Source organism: Miscanthus floridulus, chromosome 1, assembly GCF_019320115.1.
Source record: "Miscanthus floridulus cultivar M001 chromosome 1, ASM1932011v1, whole genome shotgun sequence".
Taxonomy (NCBI): Eukaryota; Viridiplantae; Streptophyta; class Magnoliopsida; order Poales; family Poaceae; genus Miscanthus; species Miscanthus floridulus.
Window position 1 is genome coordinate 74,295,713 of NC_089580.1, and position 19,240 is coordinate 74,314,952.

General features: G+C 44.6%; 1 pseudogene; it reads right to left on the minus strand.

Annotated features, from left to right (window-relative positions):
- Positions 1-17,115: 17,115 nt before the first annotated feature.
- LOC136458749 (BTB/POZ and MATH domain-containing protein 1-like) lies at positions 17,116-18,209 on the minus strand (annotated as a pseudogene).
- Between the last annotated feature and the right edge of the window lie 1,031 nt (positions 18,210-19,240).

Consider the following 19,240-nt stretch of genomic DNA (forward strand, 5'->3'; position numbering starts at 1 on the left):
GAGAACCTAATTGGAGACGACAACTGTGCGATTACGTAACTTGAGCATTGTTTTAGGATAAAGCTATTTGGCACTCATATGCTTGCCGAGGACAAAAGGGTGACAACTACGGCACAACCTAGATAACGAGCATCCACGCCTACATCATGGTCTTAAGTGAGCATTTTGAAACACTCAATCCAATTAGCTTAAATGGCTATTATGAAGCACAAAGCTCGTACATAACAAGCGGTCACCTACAACAACACCACTATACATATCAGGCAAAACATGGTGGTAAGGCACTGTTATCTTTTGTTTCCTTTTTACTGAGTAGGTGGATATCTCTACAAAACAAGTTTTACTTACATTTAGCAATTTAGTTTTTCAAAAGGGTGAACTTTTTGTTAACTATTAACTCGTCATCTATTTCCTTTGGAAGCCAACATACGAGGCAAAGCTAATCACACACTAACTTCAAGCATAGCTATTCAAGCAGCATGGGACAAGGCATTTTGGCAAGCTTCACATAGGGAAAATAGTGACATCACATTGATCACAAGTTACTTAGCATTAGGACAAGGTGAGGGAAGCATATTTATGCACAAACACAATCATGATGCATGCTCGTCCTATTCGTCCTCACAAAATTGCCAGCCTAAGGTGGCAATCACGTTCTATGTCGGTGGCATAACACGTACTCTCTCGATATATAGCTAGTCGTCAGCTACATTCAATCTACGCATTCGTGGTTAGCGTACCTACAGACAAATTCATTGCAGCCCATCCCCACAAGAGATAAATAAACATACAATGAAAGCAGTAAACTAAGATACTCTCCATATATGCATCCCTAGATGTATATACTTCGATATCCATAGCTACCCGATAAATATACCCGCAATTAAGTACCTTCATATATACATGTGTGTGACATGTAAATATTCCAGTAACCACAACTAACTTTCCCCTAGACCGACAGTTGGACGGTCATGCTCTCACAACTCACACTTACCTAGGCGTAGAGGCAATTGATCCATACATTACCATTCAAACGAATGGCATCCATATAATAGCACGCCGTATGGACGACGAAAGTAAAAACCCCCATGTTAGTACGTAGATAGCCACCTAATAGTCCTTAATTGGGCATAAAGGAGGATGTCGCTAGCATAGTTTTGCAAATTAGTTTTTGATAACTTTGCCAGTAGCTAAAGTTTTAGTTAAAATAGGCTTTTTAAAACCAAAACTTTGTTTTTAAAACAATGTACATGACAGTATTATGCTTAATCTTGCTCTGATGCCAGCTGTAACAGAACCGCCCAATTTATACAAGATCAAGTACGGCTGTCCCCGCTAACACGTTGACATGTGCATACTTTCACTCATATAAACCCGGTAGTCCGCTGAGTGTCCCGAAAGACCTCGGTAAATCAACATCACAACCAAGATCGCGTGATTAAGCAAATACACATCATATACACAGGGTTGCAGCGGAAAATAATATTACAAGTGGATTCACAAATAATAGTACAAGTTTGGGTTTCAAAAACTGATTAGTGAAAACAACATAGCTTTCAAAAGATTACATTAATATATGTTCCAAATACATTGCTAGCATAAGTGACATCATCCGACAAAAGCATATAGATGAGAAGTAACTATAGAATCACCGAGCCACCGGTGGTTAGCCACCATCTTCACAGGCCGAGAACTTTACCTGCAACATGGTGGGATAAACCCTGAGTACGAGAAGGTACTCAGCTAGACTTACCCGTTAAAACCAAAAATAAAGGACACCAAGGGTCATGCAAGGCTTATGAGGTGGGCTAGCTTGACACAGTTGCATAAAAGAGCTTATGAATATAGTAACCAATTTAAACTTCGCATCAAGTTTATCATCATTTACCTGTCCACTAGATTTGCACCTGTACTAGAGCACTCACTTATTAGGAGCAAACAATATTAACCATGGCAGGTATAATAAGGCTGTCATCATCATATCATCATTTCCGAACCATTATGGAATTTAGTGTATCTACATTGGAGATAAGCCCATCAAGTTCTCACTAACCGAGAGAGACGGCGACTCGAATCGAATTACAACTTAGCTGAGGGGGTATTCCTAACTCTCACCCTGGCATACTTTGCAAGGGTAGCCGTGGGTCACCTTTGGGACAACTCAGGAACCAAATTCGCGGGTTCGATCAGCGCCAGCACTCTCAGGGATTACCCTTCTGCCAGGATGATTAGGACTTTTAAATCACCTGCCCTTGGACTCACGCCTACGACTCCCTTCCGAGGCGCACTTTATACTTATTGACTCCTGGCCTGAGGTGAGCTACTCGGCTTCGCGGTCGGTCTTCGGACACGGCCAACTAAGAGAGAGGCATGCGTTCAACATGAACAGGAAAGGCTCCAAGATTCAGTCCTTAATCGACATAGACGGAGTCACTGCAAACCGGCAAGCCTCCGTCCGGTCTTCATTTCAAATTAAGACTGGTTCTTTTCCACGATAGCAAATATAGCCAACCGTGCCATATGTATCTTCCTATATCTCGCAGGTGACAGGAAATCACCTGACTTCTACCGTGTTTGAGTAGGGCTAAGCACTACACGAGCCTGAGCTACATAGGATTCAGGGTAACAATATCTAGACAAGGAATTGGGTAACCAATGCAGCAAGTGTTTGAATCCAACACCTAAACTTAATGCAACAATATATGTAATAATAATACTGTAACTGCATTTCAGAAATTAGGAGGTTTAATATGCTCCGGGGCTTGCCTGGGATCCAACACAAGTCAGTTTAGTTAGCTTGCACCGTCCTGGTGACATCTCAGGTCCTAGCACTTGCTTAGTGCTTCCATCTTCGAGATAGATCCATCAAACGCTGTCTTCGGGTTTGGCTCCAACATCGCATCCTTCACGTGGTGCATCTAGCGTACCTAGATGAGATGCAATATACAAGTGCATAAATATGAAGAATAGTACCATGAGACGCATCACAAAATAGCAAGCAAGACAAGCATAGTTTACACTAACACACTTAAGTACTTTGCGATGCTTAACTTAAACATCACACAATCTATCATGCTAAGATGGTAAGGAAGACGACAACACCAAGCATGACACAAGTTTCCCAAGATCTCAGATGCTCTAACTCAGTCATCATTCAAGGCATAAGTCACACTTAACAATATACAAGCAAACACTATAATTGGAATTTGCCAATTTCTAGACATGCAAACAGCTGCTACAAGATTTAGCTATAACTAGAGTCACACAAATCCAAATGACTTGCAAGAAGACATTTTGGAATGCTTTTGAAATTATCTACATTTCATCTATAATCATCTTAGCATGATTATCAAGTTAACTAAGTCAAATATACCCATTTATAGAAACTGGTCCACAATTGACAGAGAGCAGCCATTTCTGAAACCCAACTTTAAACAGGCATAACTCAGAAACTACAAGGCCAAATACCACCAAATTTTAACAGCAGCTATATACATGAATTATCTACAACTTTTGTATAAACAAGTTTCACAACAAAGCACATTATCATGAAGAACTTTGCTCGGTTCCCAGATCTGTCCATAAACCACATCGGCAAGAAAATAATTATTAACTTATGTTGCAAATTCATAATTGGGCAAAACAAACTTTACCAACATTTCACACATGACTAACTAACATCAGAACACCTAGTGTCCATGACCAAATAAATTCTTTTAATACATTTCTTAATTTATTTTAGATAACAAGGTGACTTAATGAACATATACCAAAAGTATACAATAAATTCTACAAAAATTACAGTGGCTCACATATCCTATCAATAGGCTACTGAACAAATTTCACTCTATTTGAATATGTATAGCAACCTCTATGAAAAAGACAAGCTGCTAAAGCAAGAAATCATGTGAGAGCAAGATAAACTAATAACTCACTCATGCAGCAACCAATGACCATGAATTTTTTTACCCCACATCAAACATCACATGAGTAGCATGCCACAAAAATTTCACTTCATTTGGAGTCCTACATTTGCAGTTATAAAAAAGACAAATACAACTAGCATGAAAGACCTAGCTGCATAAATCTATTTTCACAGCTAAAACTTTAAACTTAAGCATGAAATATTATAGATCTACTGCATAGATAATTTCACAAGGATTCCAAAAAGTCCTCATTTGCTATTTTACGAATTTCCTATGATTTACTATACATTTTCAAAGTTTCACCCGATTTACAACAAATAGGTCCCTCGAGGCACTATTCACTTGAGTCAATGACATTGCATTTAGGCCCTTCCCCTTAGTTGAATTAGAGGATGATGTCCCCCACGCAAACTGGAACAGAGGAGGTGGTCGGCTCGTGATTCCCGGCCGGCAGGGTAGCGTCGGCGGCGAGCGACAGGGCCGCGGCAAGGCCCTGACCTGCGCGCACCCGCTTAGGGCTTCGGCTTAGCCCCGGGCATCCCATGGTGGCCCAAGCACGCGAGGGTGCCAGCGCCGTGGTGGCCATGCCGATGGCGGCAGCTCCCTGGCGGAATTAGCCGCGACGAGCACATGCGAGGGAGGGAGGGAGGCAATGCGAAGACAGTGGAAGCGCTGGCTTGGCGCGAGGAGGCATTAGGAGGCGGAAACGGAAGCGGCGGCCGGAGCTCCATGGGCGGCCATGGCGAGCGCGTGCCCTAGAGCTCGGCAGAGGTAAGGGTGGGCGAGCGAGAGGTGAGTGCGAGTGCGGGAGAGGCACCAAGTGAGCCTGGGGCGGCTCCCCTTCGACGCCAGCATGCTAGGACACACGGCCAGGCGGTGGGGCGCTCAATTCACGCATGGCCGCCACGCCCTGGGCAGGTGTTACCCATTCGGGCATTTCCACGAGCATGTGGCGGGTGACGATGGGGCGAAGGTGGTGCGCCGTTTTGGGCTAGTTACGGGCTGAATCTAGACATGGGCCTTTAATGATGTTTGAAGCCCGCGATATGCTCTACATTTTTCATTAAGGGGGTTCAGCCATTAGCAAAACATATTAGAAGATAAATGTATGCCAAAACAGCAGTGTCAACACCTTGACGGCAGTCACGGAAACTCACTTTCGGTGGTCAAAACTTCTTCAAACTAAATCCAACTTTTTGTATGCTCTTCACCAAGATGTAAACTCCAAATTTCACTTTTGGGTCAAAGCATGATGCTTAACAAAAACTCAAGAACGTGGCATGCCAACCTAATGACAATGAATTCCAGACTTGGAATAATTCTAAGTGCTGAAAACAACAGCAAATTTGATCTTGTGACCTCGATTTGACTTACTTCCAAGCTGATCTAGCTCTTAGTCCAAAAACCAAGTTTGTTCTACATGATATGGACTACAACTTTTATTTAAAGTCCAACCTCAAAACTGGTATAGAACCTACTGTTCTACTTTGACCAAAGTAGGATCACGATGAAGTTTAAATTTTCCTTTTTGATCCATTGGAGCATTTTCTGGCCACCTGCTCAACATGAACCCTTCATAACTTTTGTTCATGAGTGCAAGTAGAGTTGTTTGAGTATGGTACCAAGGTTTGGTTGACTTCATAGGTTTCCATCTACTTGATAAAGCAATTCATGCAAAGATATGACTTATCATTTCATGTGACTTTTTGATTCCAAACTTCATGAAACTTTTCCACGGGTCTAGATGGATGCATGTGGATGTAATGTACATGGAATAAGCATGTTTAATATTACTCTTGCATAATCTCAACAAGGGTCCATATATAAGCAATTGTGCGTGGCCCAAGTTTAAGTTGGAGCTCCATCATGTAGATTTGATCTTGACACCTTGATTACCACTTGACAAGTCATGTTTGAGCTCAAACCCATTGCTTAACTGGTGACAAACACCTAGGGTGTTACAGCATTCTGTAACGTCTCACCTCTTCGAGGCCGGGCCCGCTTACATCTGGCAGCTTCTCTAGGATATAGACTGCCCTCACAGACCAACACAGGTCTTTTCTGCGCACTTTGTCCTCACTCGTGCGCACCCAGGAAGAACTTCCCGGTCGGTCACCCATCGCTCTAGGCCAAGCACGCTTAACCTCGGAGTTATTTGTAGATGGGCTTCCAGAAAAGAAGTTACAACTTATTGGTATGAGTATCCTATTAATTATGTTAAGCCCTGGGGTGAGATATTACATCCTCACCCCCTTAAGAGATCGACGTCCTCGTCGATCAATCCCAAGCCAGGAGCGTCCTCTCTTGGCCACGTCCGTGTATCTAGAGCCAGCGCATGTGCCATGCTGTGTGACCACGCCGGATCCACACCAGCCATGCACATCATGCCTGCGCAACTACGACACACACGCCCGTGAAACCACGAGAGTCGGCTCTGATACCATTCTATAACATCTCGCCTCTCCGAGGCCAGGTCCGCTTATATCTGGCAGCTTCTCTAGGATATAGACTGCCCTCACAGACCAACACAGGTCTTTTCTGCGCACTTTGTCCTCACTCGTGCGCACCCGGGAAGAACCTCCCGGTCGGTCACCCATCGCTCCAGGCTAAGCACGCTTAACCTCGGAGTTATTTGCAGATGGGCTTTCGGAAAAGAAGTTGCAACTTATTGGTATGAGTATCCTATTAATTATGTTAAGCCCTGGGGCGAGATGTTACATCGGCCATCATGCCGTTCATATATATGTGCATGTCGGCCATTGTGCCGTTGGTTTTCTTGCAAGTTTTGGAAACCTTACCGTGCAGGGGAGGTGCTGCCGAAATTTTGTATTGACAGTTTTATGTTTCTTTTTTTGCAGAGAAGAGCCCGTTGGAACGGAGCCGGAGTACCTCGGCGACCCCGATTGCCTTCCTCGCCGCTGCGGATCTACCTGCACCGCGTCGCCTCGCCACTGCACCGACCTGCCATGGCCCTGCTATCCTGACAATACCGCCACCCTAGGTATAACCCCCTCTTTCCATATCATGGTTGTAGATCATGTAACCTAGTTAAGCATCTCCCGTTCGAAAAAGATACGGTTGGAAATATGTAGATATTTCCGTATCTAAAACCGTATCTATTTCGAATTGTCCACATTTTTTGGACAGCCCGCGGATGCATAGGTGGGGTTAGTTTCCATGGTCTGCTCCGATCTAAGACAGAGTTTCGACATCATCTCCCTATTGTTCTCTGGATACACACTCTCCCTGGCAGGACGTGTATTTGGAGAACAGTGGGGAGGTGCTACCAAAATTCTGTCTTGGATAGGAGTAAAGCATGGAAACTAACCTCATCTACAGATCCTCACATGAGATTAGGACCTATGCTCACCTATTAGATAGTAGGAACGTCGTGTAGATGCAAATGATGTTTATATTACTCACCGCTATATATGTTAGAGGATGGAGGACCTTGAGTGGATGTACACGGGCCACGCAAGTCAGGGTTAGGTCACCAATGAATGGATCGACAAGACCGATGCTTTCTTGGAATGGGCATTTAGTGTGGCTGCTAAAGGAGTGAGTAAAATTTGCGCCTGGTGTGTTCATGGGAAGTTCCCATGCCCAGTATGCAAGGAAGGTCTGAGGTTCATTTGGTTGTAGAAGGGTGGCAAGTATTTATCGTTCGACAAACATTGGTAATTCCTCCGTCTTGACCATGCATTCAGACGAGACATCAAGAACTTTACGAAAGGTGTTGTAGTGACAGACCCTGCACCACCAATAATGACTGGTGCCACGATTCGTGAACAGATAGATGGTCTCATGGTCAATCTAGAAGGTGGTTTTGTGGGATATGGTGAGCAACATATGTGGACTGATAAGTCGGGCTTGACTCGGCTCCCCTATTTTGATGACCTCGCCTTCCACACAACATTGGTATAATGCACACTGAAAAGAATGTCGCCGAGGCACTTTGGGCAACAATCATGGACATTCTTGACAAGTCAAAGGACAACGTTAAGGCTAGAGTGGATCTGGCAACATTATGCGATAGACCAAACCAACATATGAAGCCTTCTAGTCGCGGCAAGACATGGAGAAGGCCTAAGGCAGATTTTGTCTTGAGCAAACCCCAAAGGAGGGAAGTACTAGAATGGATCCAGGCATTAATGTTCTATCGCAGAAACGACCAATTTATAAGAGTACAAGTATAATGGCAGCCCGCAAGTGGTCGCACTGTCATACTTAAACCTATATAAACCCGGTAGTCCGTCGAGTACCACGACGGGTCTCGATAAACGATTTACAACAACCAAGATCGTACATGATTCAACATATATGTCACATATTGCATAAAGTTCACAGATACATTTTCATCATTAGAGTATGAAACAAAGTTATTACAAACCAAGTTTGGTAGCAAAAGCGGAAGCAAATTAAGTTTGAAAGTAAAGTTTCCAACATAGTTTAGTACAGTGCCAACATATGATCGCAATCCACAAAAGCATGTAGAAAGATTTAATAAGAAGCCTGCCCAAGGCTTACTCCTCATCCACAGCGGGATACAAGCAACTCTTGCAATAACCATGATAAATAGTGCCATCTGTAACAATGGGAAATGAAACCCTGAGTACGAGAAGGTACTCAGTTAGACTTACCCGTCATAAACCAGAAAGAAACTGACTCCAAGGATCATGCAAGGCTATATAAGTGGAGATAGCTTGACAACATTTTGCAAAAAAGCGATTAACTCAGTTATACAATTATGATTCCGTTATCAAGTTAATTTTAACTATCCATCTCTAAATTAGCAACTAACCTGTGCTAAACATGTGGTATATCATTTTAAAAGCGTACAATAGTAACCATAGCAGGTATTGTAATTCCATATTCATTCGAACCATCATGTTCCATAACACAGTTACTACAATGTTGGGACTAGTCAAGTTTCTCACTATCCAGGAGAGACGGCAATTCAAATTGATTTCAACCAGCTGGGAATTTATTCCTAACACAAACCCAGGCAGACCAGATCATTAGTCGCCTTAGGTCACCTTTAGTACAACTCAGGTCCACATTTCGTGGGTTCATCCCGCGCCACACAGTTGGGGACACCAAATGCCAGGACATTCAGGCCTAGCCTGCCCTTGGGCTCAGTCTGGCTCCCTACAAGGAGCGCACAACAGAACGGGACCTGGCCTAAGTGGAGCTACTCGGCTTCGTGGTCAGAACGAGTTATCCGGCCAGCTAAGTGATAGGCAAGCATTCAATCTTGTCAGAAGAACCAACAACGGTACGGTCCTTAATCGACACAGACGAAATCACATGAGTCAACCTACACATAGACTCCGCCCGGCCTTAATTTTCTTTTACCCCATGGTTCTGTTCCACGATAGCAAATATAGCCAACCGTGCTTCGGTATCCACCTATATCTCGCAGGTGACAGGAAATCACCCGACTTCTACCGGTCTAAGCATGGCTAAGCATATTTTCGATCCTGGACCTATACAGGGTTAACGGTGTATATATCTGGACAAGGAATTTATATGCATCAAGTGGTTCCAATCAACTCTTATAACCTAATGCATCAAACATAAAGGATTCAAGTATTATTTTGTAAAACAATGGGAGACTTAGAATGCTCCCGGGCTTGCCTTTCAGAAAGGAAGTGGGGCGGTGATCAGGGCACTCTGGAAGCTCTTCTGGGTTCTGCTCCTCGCCTTCAGGAGCTGTGGCTTGAGGATTCTCCTGCTGGTCCCCTTCCTCTACTTTGTCGAACTCCAGCAACGTTATTTCTTCCTACGATCCTAGATGCACGAATATGGCATAAGGTATTGCGAATGTATGCATGCCAACAAGTATAATATGATGATACATGATGAATGCATTCTGGTATGTATTCTTAACATCATGGTACTGAAGTAATAACAAGTGTATCGTGTTTTACTGAGTAGGTGCATATCTCTTCTTAATTACTCAATCAAACACTTCAGCAGTTCATGTACCACACTACAAAACAGCAGCTACTTGTTTTACTCATAACTGAAGTTCGACTTATCCAAATGTGGTGATCTTGGACTTTTTGGAAAGCCTATAAAATTGTCTACAACTCTTATTTAATCACCAAAAGCTAATTCACAATTTATCGTAACCAAAACAGACATTCCATCCAGTGCTGTCCAGAAATTACAGAGAGCAAGCAATTCGGAAATACTAACTTTAAACAGCTATAACTTCTAAACCCTGTGGCCTATGGTCCTGAAATTTTAACACAAGACACATGAAGAAGTTATCTACAACTTTGTTATTAACCATTTTTACAGCAAACACCATTTTTACTATGCAACATACCTAATCACAGAATCTGTCCGAAAACCCTCACAACTTGAATTATAAAGCAACAATACTTTTACTTCATGTAAGCATTCAAATTTTGACAATACAAAGTCTACCAACAGTTCAAGCATACCAAATACACTCAAGAAAACATAATGGTAAAGCCCAAACTATTTATTTAAATGCCTTTATTTTTTTATTTAGATACTTAGGTTAAATAATAAACATATGCCAAATGTGAATCATAAATTCACAAAAATCTACAGTGCCATACTAATGCTACCAAAAGACTACTGTAAAAGTTTCATGCCATTCTACCAAGTAAAAATCCAATGTAAAAATAACAAGACAGAAAGGCTTAAAATAGCAAAAATAGAAAACCCTAGTGAAAAGTGTCAAGCAACAGATTTTATATTTTTCTTATCATCCATATGGTACTAGAACAACCTCCAACAAATTTCATGAATATTGGATCCATAAATAATTTATAAAATTCATACAAGGATTACCTAATCATAAAAGGAAAATCTATAACTAAAAATCTACTCATGCACTGACCCTCAAATTTTTACCAGAGCTTATAATTGCCAAGAATAGCTCACCACATAAATTTCATAATTTTTGGAGCACAGGAACTCTAGATATAAAATAAACAAGTTTACATACATTCAAAAATATATTTCAAGTTTCAATTTAAATCCTCCAAAAACTCTACTGCATATGTTGATATCATATTTTTCCTAAATACTACACTTCACCAAGATCCTAACAAAATTTGAATCTCTAAATTTGGATCTACACAACTGGAGATATAAAATTTACAAAACCGCATGAAATCTGGGATTAAATGAGCAATCCTAATACTCTTCAGTCGATGACAGGCGGGACCCACCTGATAGGGGACCCACGTGTCAGTGACACAGAACAGGGCAGCGGCGCTGCTTGATACTGCGCGGCCACAGCTCGTTGACGGCGAGCTTCACCGGCGATGGCATCTACACATCATGACCCCCACGACCTCCCGGACCTATTGACCTACTTGACCGAGCCGATCGTCGGAGCTAAGCACGGTGGCGGCATTCATGGCAGCACGGCGGAGCCGAACAACGGCGCTACGCTGGTGGTGGCCACGGCGACGCAAGTTCAAGCTCGAGCGAGCATCTACTACCCAAGACAAACTCAATGCACAAGCTAACGCATGGAAAGGTGGATGGTGGCACTCCAGCCACGGTGACGGGCACGGCGGTGATGCTCCGGCGAGGTCAAGCGCGGCACAGAGTCTTACTGAGCATGGTCAGCGAGCACGGGCGGATGCGGTGAGGCTTGGGGATGGAAGTGGAGTGGCTGCGGTGGTGGCTGGGTGAGGCGGAGTGAGCTGGCACCGGGAATGGCGACGGCGGGCGCTTGGTGCTACGGCTGCTACTGCGGGCGAGCACTATGGCGACAGAGGGGCAAAAAAATGAAATGGGTGCGTGGGGCTTGAGCGGGCGAGGGTAGGGGGTGATAAGGCGCACTTTGGCCTGGCTTGGCCGCACGGGGCAGGGCGCCAGCGACGCGCGGCGTTCGCCTCCTCCATGCGGCAGCCTGTTCTGCACCGGTCGGCCACTGAATTAGTCGATTCAGTCGGTTCAGTGATCATGCTTTCGGCCTGACAGCGGGTTTTGACAGCGCTCGATCTCATAAACCATTAAACCATGGGTAATTAGCACCAATGATCTAAACCAAACTTGTAGTTCAATGTACCAGCTCCAATTTCTATTTAGCACTCAAGACCTAATTCCCAGTGGTTAAGGAGTAATGTCATCCCAAAGTTGAGGTTTTCAAACAGTTAGTTAACTCGACTTAGAAAATTTTTCTAAGTGTAGTAAACAGTGCATTAGTGATTTTTGTGAGCTCCAAAAGACTAAGCTATGCACCTTATCATCTCATGACCCAAAAATAAAAGTTGTTCCCCATCTCAAATACTACAACTTTGCTTTAGTGACCACCTCCATGCAAGGTCTCTAGCACATAGTTCAAACTTGGTCAAACATGCTATATTCAAATGATGGTATACATTCAAACTATGGCTTGGTGACCAATTTGCCCCTAAGCATGAATACCATAGTTGTTCATAATGATACTCTAAACATGTTTAAGCTATTTGCAAGGTCACACAATCATTTCATGCATTGGTCACACATAGGGCTATCTAGGTCAACACATATAACATCACTTGGGTGCTTGATCATGAAAGGTGACCTTTATGAACAATGTTCCATTTGCTAACCTAAGTGTTGCTAATATGTTTTTGTGCCTCATATCAACCAATTACATGTAGACACTCATGATCATATGCATATATACAAGGAAACATGAAATAACAAGCAATGTTGCATATGTTTCAATCTCATGTTTCAATTGTAAATGTTCATATATGAATGCTTGATGCTCATGCTCATGTTATGCAAGTCAAATTGTGCAAGCCTAACACCTAGGGTGTTACATGTTCCCTGATATGTATGTAGCTAATCTGAGGAGGGGAGTGAACTTATCTACTATGCGAATCTTAGGGATGAAGAGTCATGACTACCACATATGGATTGAGCGGCTTCTTCCGGCGATGGTTCGAGGCTATGTCCCTGAGCATGTCTGGCTAGTGCTAGCAGAGTTGAGCTATTTCTTTCACCAGCTTTATGCCAAGGAGTTATCTCGGACCGTGATTGCTGACTTGGAAAGAATGGCACCTATGTTGCTCTGTAAGTTGGAGAAGATCTTTCCACCCGGCCTCTTCAATCCGATGCAGCATTTGATTTTGCACTTCCCATATGAGGCACGAATGGGGGGGGGCATGTAGGGCCGTTGGTGCTATCCAATCGAGAGATGTCTAAAGGTTCTTCGAAAGAAATGTAGAAATAAATTCAAAATCGAGGCTTCTATTGTAGAGGCATACATTCTGGAGTAGGTGGCGAACTTCACAACAACATACTATTGTGGACGATTGTGGTGAGTGGAGGTGCTCACACATGCCAAGTTAATGGCATCCTCGGTCTTCTGTGCAAGGAGCACTTCCCTGGCCTGGTTGAGTACGCCAGAGTGACAGGGCCGGCCTACTCGTTTGACCACTATGTCGCCACCCCCGATGCTGCAGATCGAGCTCGTAGGGTATTCAACAACAAGGCGGAGCGGGTGAAGCAAGAGTTGTGGGTAAGTCTTTCTCGCACTACATTGCTCAATACATCGCATTCATTGGACATTCTTAAAATAATGAATGGATATATCGTGTTTGTATGCAGGATTTCTTTAGATGTCAGGACGGACATGAGGCCAGGGCGGATGCGGTGGCTACCAAATGCTGCAAAAAACTCGTCATGGACATGCATTACGAGGCGCGCATCTAGGCCATCGTAACTTACCACGGGACCGTCCTTCGAACAAAGGTCACCTAAAGGGACACAAGAACCATGACGCTGACCCAGGACCAGTACCTGTAGATAAATACAGAACATTAATACTGATTCCTTTTGAGATTAAGTAGGCTTAATTTCATCTTCTAATATGTCATGTACTTGATGACCTGTAGATGATTCCTTATTGGTGTGCCGCGCATCCCTAGTGCTGGGTATAGATGGTGGACAAGTGGTGCTCTCACGAGTGGGAGGAGACGCACAACTTGTGCCAGGAGTGGCGTTTGATGATGCCAGGTGTAGCACACCATCAAGTCAGCCGCAGCCTCAGTGGATACATAGAAACATGGGTACGCGAATTCATTTATTTATTCTAATGCTCAATTCTTCATGATTTTTAATCATCTTGCTATTTTTCTCGCAGTCGGCGTCACATGGTGGCCAGCCTTGCTCCATCTTCACGACATTTGCTATGGCCCACAAGGGCAAGGCGACGTTCGATGTTGACTACAACCCGGAGGATGGGCCCGAGGTGTACAACAATGCGACCGTCCACAACCGCCTCAGTGAGTACACATCGATGGCAAGGGAGGTCCATGGGCTAGAGTACGATCCGAGCACCGAGGACCTTGATGGAGAAGTCATCATGAGGGTGGGAGGAGGCAAGAAGCAAGGGCGGTACTAGATTGGCGATGACGCAATTGACTCGGCCGCTACTCCCAGTCTCTCCCAGATTCGAGCAAGCAGCACGAGCACGAGCCCGGCCATACAACCTCGGTAGGACACTTCACACCACCAGGTGGAGGCACTCGAGGTTATTCCTGGTTTATTCGTCGTTCATTGGTTTTTTATACCTTTCCTTTGCATTATTGTAACATTGGGGTGAATATATTGTAGGCCCAGCTGGAACAAGAGAGGAGGATACGAGAGCAGATGCAGGTGAAGATGGAGAGGGTGGAGGCCGAGCAGGAGGCCGAACAACAGAGGATGGCGGAGATTCTTCAGTACATGCAAAGTCTTGGCGCCGCTACGGGTGTAGTTCCGCCACCTTCGTTATTCGCTCCACCTTCACCTCCACCTCCTCACTATTCTACTCCTGTGAGTATAAATGTTTTAGTTTGTATGTTCATGCTTACGGTCAAACCTAGTGGAGTATGAAAGTTTTATTCATGTATGGTATATATATTTATCTTGTCTCACACATGCAATCTCTTCTCCTTTGTGCAGAATCAATCGGCGACATCGAACAATCCTCATGCTTCAGCGAATCCTTCACCAAATCTGTCTCATTGGCCATCTGGTTAAGATTCTTGTGGTTGTTAATGGTACTTCTATTTGCAATTGTGGTTGTAGATGATGGAGCACTTGGATTACTTGTGAACTTATTTGTGATATATTGTGAGACATGTGACGTTTGTGATATATATGTGACGTTTGTGATATATATGTGGTGTTGGTGATATATATATGTGCTGTTGATGATATATATGTGATGTTGGTGATGTTTGTTATATATATCTTCTGTTTGTTTGGATGGGATGTAAAAAATAAAGAAAAAAGGCTGTTTTCAGTCACTTTGCCAAGTGCAATTGCTATGACACTCGGCAAAGTGACTACCTGGGAACATGCTTTGCCGAGTGCAAAGGTCATTGCACTCGGCAAACATCACAGATTTGCCGAGTGCCACGGGCCAGGCACTCGGCAAAGGTCTCCTGTTTGTCGAGTGTCTTGACTGGACACTCGGCAAATAGGCTACCTTTGCCGAGTGTCTTGCCAGTGGCACTCGGCATAGTGGCCACCTTTGCCGAGTGTCTAAGTCAACGGCGCTCAGCAAAGCGGCGACCTTTGCCGAGTGCTTGACCTTGACACTCGGCAAAGCCGCCGTCATGGTGGAACTCGCCGTCACAACGACTTTTCTTTGCCGAGTGTCAGATTAGCACTCAGCAAAGGCTTTGCCGAGTGTCTGATAAAGTGCACTCGGCAAGGAGGTATTTGCTGATAAACTGTTTACCGAGCGCTCTTTGCCGAGTGTAACACTCGGCAAAGGCTTTGCTTAGTGTATATCGGCCTTTGCCTAGTGCCTGAGGCACTCGACAAAGAAGCTGAATCCGGTAGTGTGGGGCGCGGCGGCGGCGGCTGCATCGGCGCGGGCAAGCAGAGGGCCGCGTGGTCGGCGGCAGCCGCACCAATGCGGGTGAGCAGAGGGCCACACGGCCGAGCTTTGGAGCCACGACGAGCGCGCCGGCGAGCAGGATCCGCAGTGGCGCGACGAGCAGAGGATGCTGTGGCCTCGCGACCAAGCTAGGAGCCGCAGCGCGAGTAGCCTCGCAAGGCACGGTGAAGGAGAAGAAGATCGTCGGAGAAACCGGAACGCAGGGGATTCACGCGACTGGAGTCCGTGTAACTTTACGCGCAAAGAGGGATTTTTTCCCAAACGCTAAAAGATTGAGAGGTACTATTAGGAGTTGTTGGAGATAGTTTTTTTCTAATCTTTCCAAAAATCTAAGATTAGGAGGGTGTTTTAGGTACTATTGGAGATGCTCTCACTCGGTGATTAGGCTGGACCAAAAATTTCGCAGCACAAATTTTGGCTAGATTCAAATGGAATCTTAAGCATAGAACACTGGATGGAGTCAACACTTGATGTTGAAGTGGAATCAAGGAGATGTATCATTACATATATATCTTATACAAATTAATATATGTATTTTCAGCATTGTTATTAACAGCAGCTGCAGCACTACTGTGGGCAATATGGCTAACAAGGAATGAGGTAGTTTTTGACGAATGCAAACCCAAATCTCTTTTGCAGGTACTGTTCCGAGGGACACACTGGCTACGTCAATGGGCCAACTTGCAGCGGCATGAAGATCTGAAAGATCAAATGATCTATGTGGCTAAACACCTTGAGAAGTCGGCTCTAGAATTCTTCGGTTCTAATGGATGGCTTTCACAAAGACATGTTGGTTTTGTTTAGTCAAGAACTTTTTACTTGTTCTGTTAGTTGCGACACTGGTTGTTTTGCCTGCAACCGTACTTTGTGCACGCGTCTGGAGTTTGTAATAATTAGCCTGATTCTATCCTTGGATAGATGAAGCCGGATATTTTATCCTTTATCTAAAAAAAAATGTATTTTCAGCATGAATAATACAAGTACACCATTATGACAAACATAATTTCTGTCGGTTTAAGACAAACTAACAGGGATATTTCCATTTCCAGTAGTGGCACCAATTCAGTACTTATTATATATAACAAAACCCATCATGGAAGCACGTAGAAAGAATTATAATAGTTGTGCAGTAATCACCTCTAAATGTTGCAACAGAACAATAACAGCATATATAGAGATGATGTGGGTACGACACACATTGTTAGCACCAGTACTTGTAGCCGCCGTCCCTCTAGTTTGTGATCATGACCAACCAACACGTGCATCCCACTGACAGCGAAGGCTGATAGATGTCGCTTTATCTCGCTTCACCTAAATCACCTGGCAGACGAGCAGCAATATTTGAGACTTGAGCTGTTTCAAAACCGAGGGGCAGCTTCTAGTTAAATGATCAAAGTCATCCGTTTCCATCACAGCATTCAGAGTGGACGGGGTGCTCAGGAAGCTGAAGCAGGCCTCCTTAAGGCCATGGCATTGGTGCTGCTCAGCTAATGTCATGATGGTGGCAGCAGAGTCTGTGTGGTCGCAGAGCTTGTCTTCACAGATGAGCTTCAGCCTCTCTAGGTTGTATCTATCGGCTGCGACAAGCAAGTGCTGAGCCATCGCAGCGCCTTCTTTGTCCTTCGTCATATTCTTCGAGCAATCTGGCAACATGTCGGCGTACACAAAATCTAACAAAGTCTTGAACACCTGTGCGTCCATGTCATCGACGCGTATGACCGCCCCGTGTACGTTCCCTCTTTCATCCTGCCAAAGACCTCTGCCTTGAAGACGGGCGACCGGGTTGCAAGAACACACCTGTGTGCCATGAACGTCTCACCGGCGACTTGGAAGGTGACATCAGCGCCGTCTTTGGCCTCCAGGAGATGACCAAAGTGCCGGTGCAGGTCTGACGGTGGTACCCTAACCAACGGGGGAGATGACGACGCCGGCGGTTTCCTCTCCTCCGTGCGGTTGCGGAACTCCTTGGCAACCAAGACGTCGCACCTGACGGTGAACCGGTCCTGCTCGAGATGCTCCGACTTCTCCAGGTATGCCCTCCTGATGAATCGAGGATAGCCGCAGGCATTATTGCCCGAGAAGTCGTGCACACCTGTGTTCCGGGTGTGCGACAGCACAGGTTTCCCTGCCCGGTCCAGCAGGCTGAACGTGGCTCGCGCCTTCACGGGCACGGTGACGTGCTCGTCGTCGAGACGGAGGAAGACAGATATGTACTCGCTGCTGTCAGAGTCTTGGCCATTGGGGTAGTACAGGATGCTCCACGAGTGATCCACCGCGCGGAAAGGGTTGGACCTGATGAACGTGCCGGTGGGGGTCTCCTTGGTGTGCGAGTATCCCTCGATGCCGAGCAGGTGGTGGCCGGCCGCTGTGCCACTGCCACCTATGATGGCGGAGCGCGAGGCCATAGAGTCGCCTTCGTCGGCGTGTCGCACCCGGAAGGCAGCGGCAGCGGCGGCGAGGGTTTTGCAGACCTGGTGTTTGGAGATTGTATTGGCGGCGAAAGCGGAAGGGATGGAGCGGAGGGTTTTCGTGACTGTTGACAAGTGGGGAGATGGGACTCAACGTCGATAATGTTGACAAGTGGGGAGATGACACTCCTTTTTTTTTTTGAGGAAAACAATTCTACAAGACTACAACAAGGATTCGATGCATGGTGGTGCGGCGGCATATAGGCCTGGCCTGCTCTGCCTCCCACGCCGTACTTGTTGGCAAATAGCCAATTTTGGAAGCTACCGGTTCCTGGTAGGCTAGCCGTTCCTCAAAAAAAAAAAAAAAAAAAAAAAAGTAGGCTAGTAGCCTAGTACAAAGTGTTCACCTAAAACGGTCTAAACGGCCGATTAAACGGCCGCTAAAATGGCAAACGGTGGTAAACTGTTTTGCTTAGGGGTTAAATGAAAATTTAACGGTTGATCGTTTAAACGGTCAAAAAAACGAAAAAAACGGTCTAAACGGCCTAAACGGAGCAGAGATAAACGGTATTAAACGGGTTAAACAACTATTTAAATGTCTGTTTAGGTGAACCCGTTAAATTGAGTTGAGTTTTATATGTACAAATTTGTGTACTTAAGTTTATTATATTCATAAATATGTACACTTGATTTGTTACATGCATAGATATGTATGTTTGATTCTTTTCACATGCATAAATATATATACATACTAAAACATTTGATTTTTACTTGGATAAATATGTATAAATGGAAGAATAATTGACAACAAAAAATATGCATATTTTGCTAATGGCCCTGTTCGCTTGGCTGAATTTGGCTGAAAAAACAAGCCAAAACACTGTTCCAGCTGAATTATTGTGAGAGAAAAACACTGTTTCGGCTGAAAAAAGAAGTCGAATAAATCGGATTTTAAGACAAGCGAACGGGGCCATTGTGTAAAACCGTTGAGACCATTTTATTCCATTTAAATACCGTCTAAACCGTTT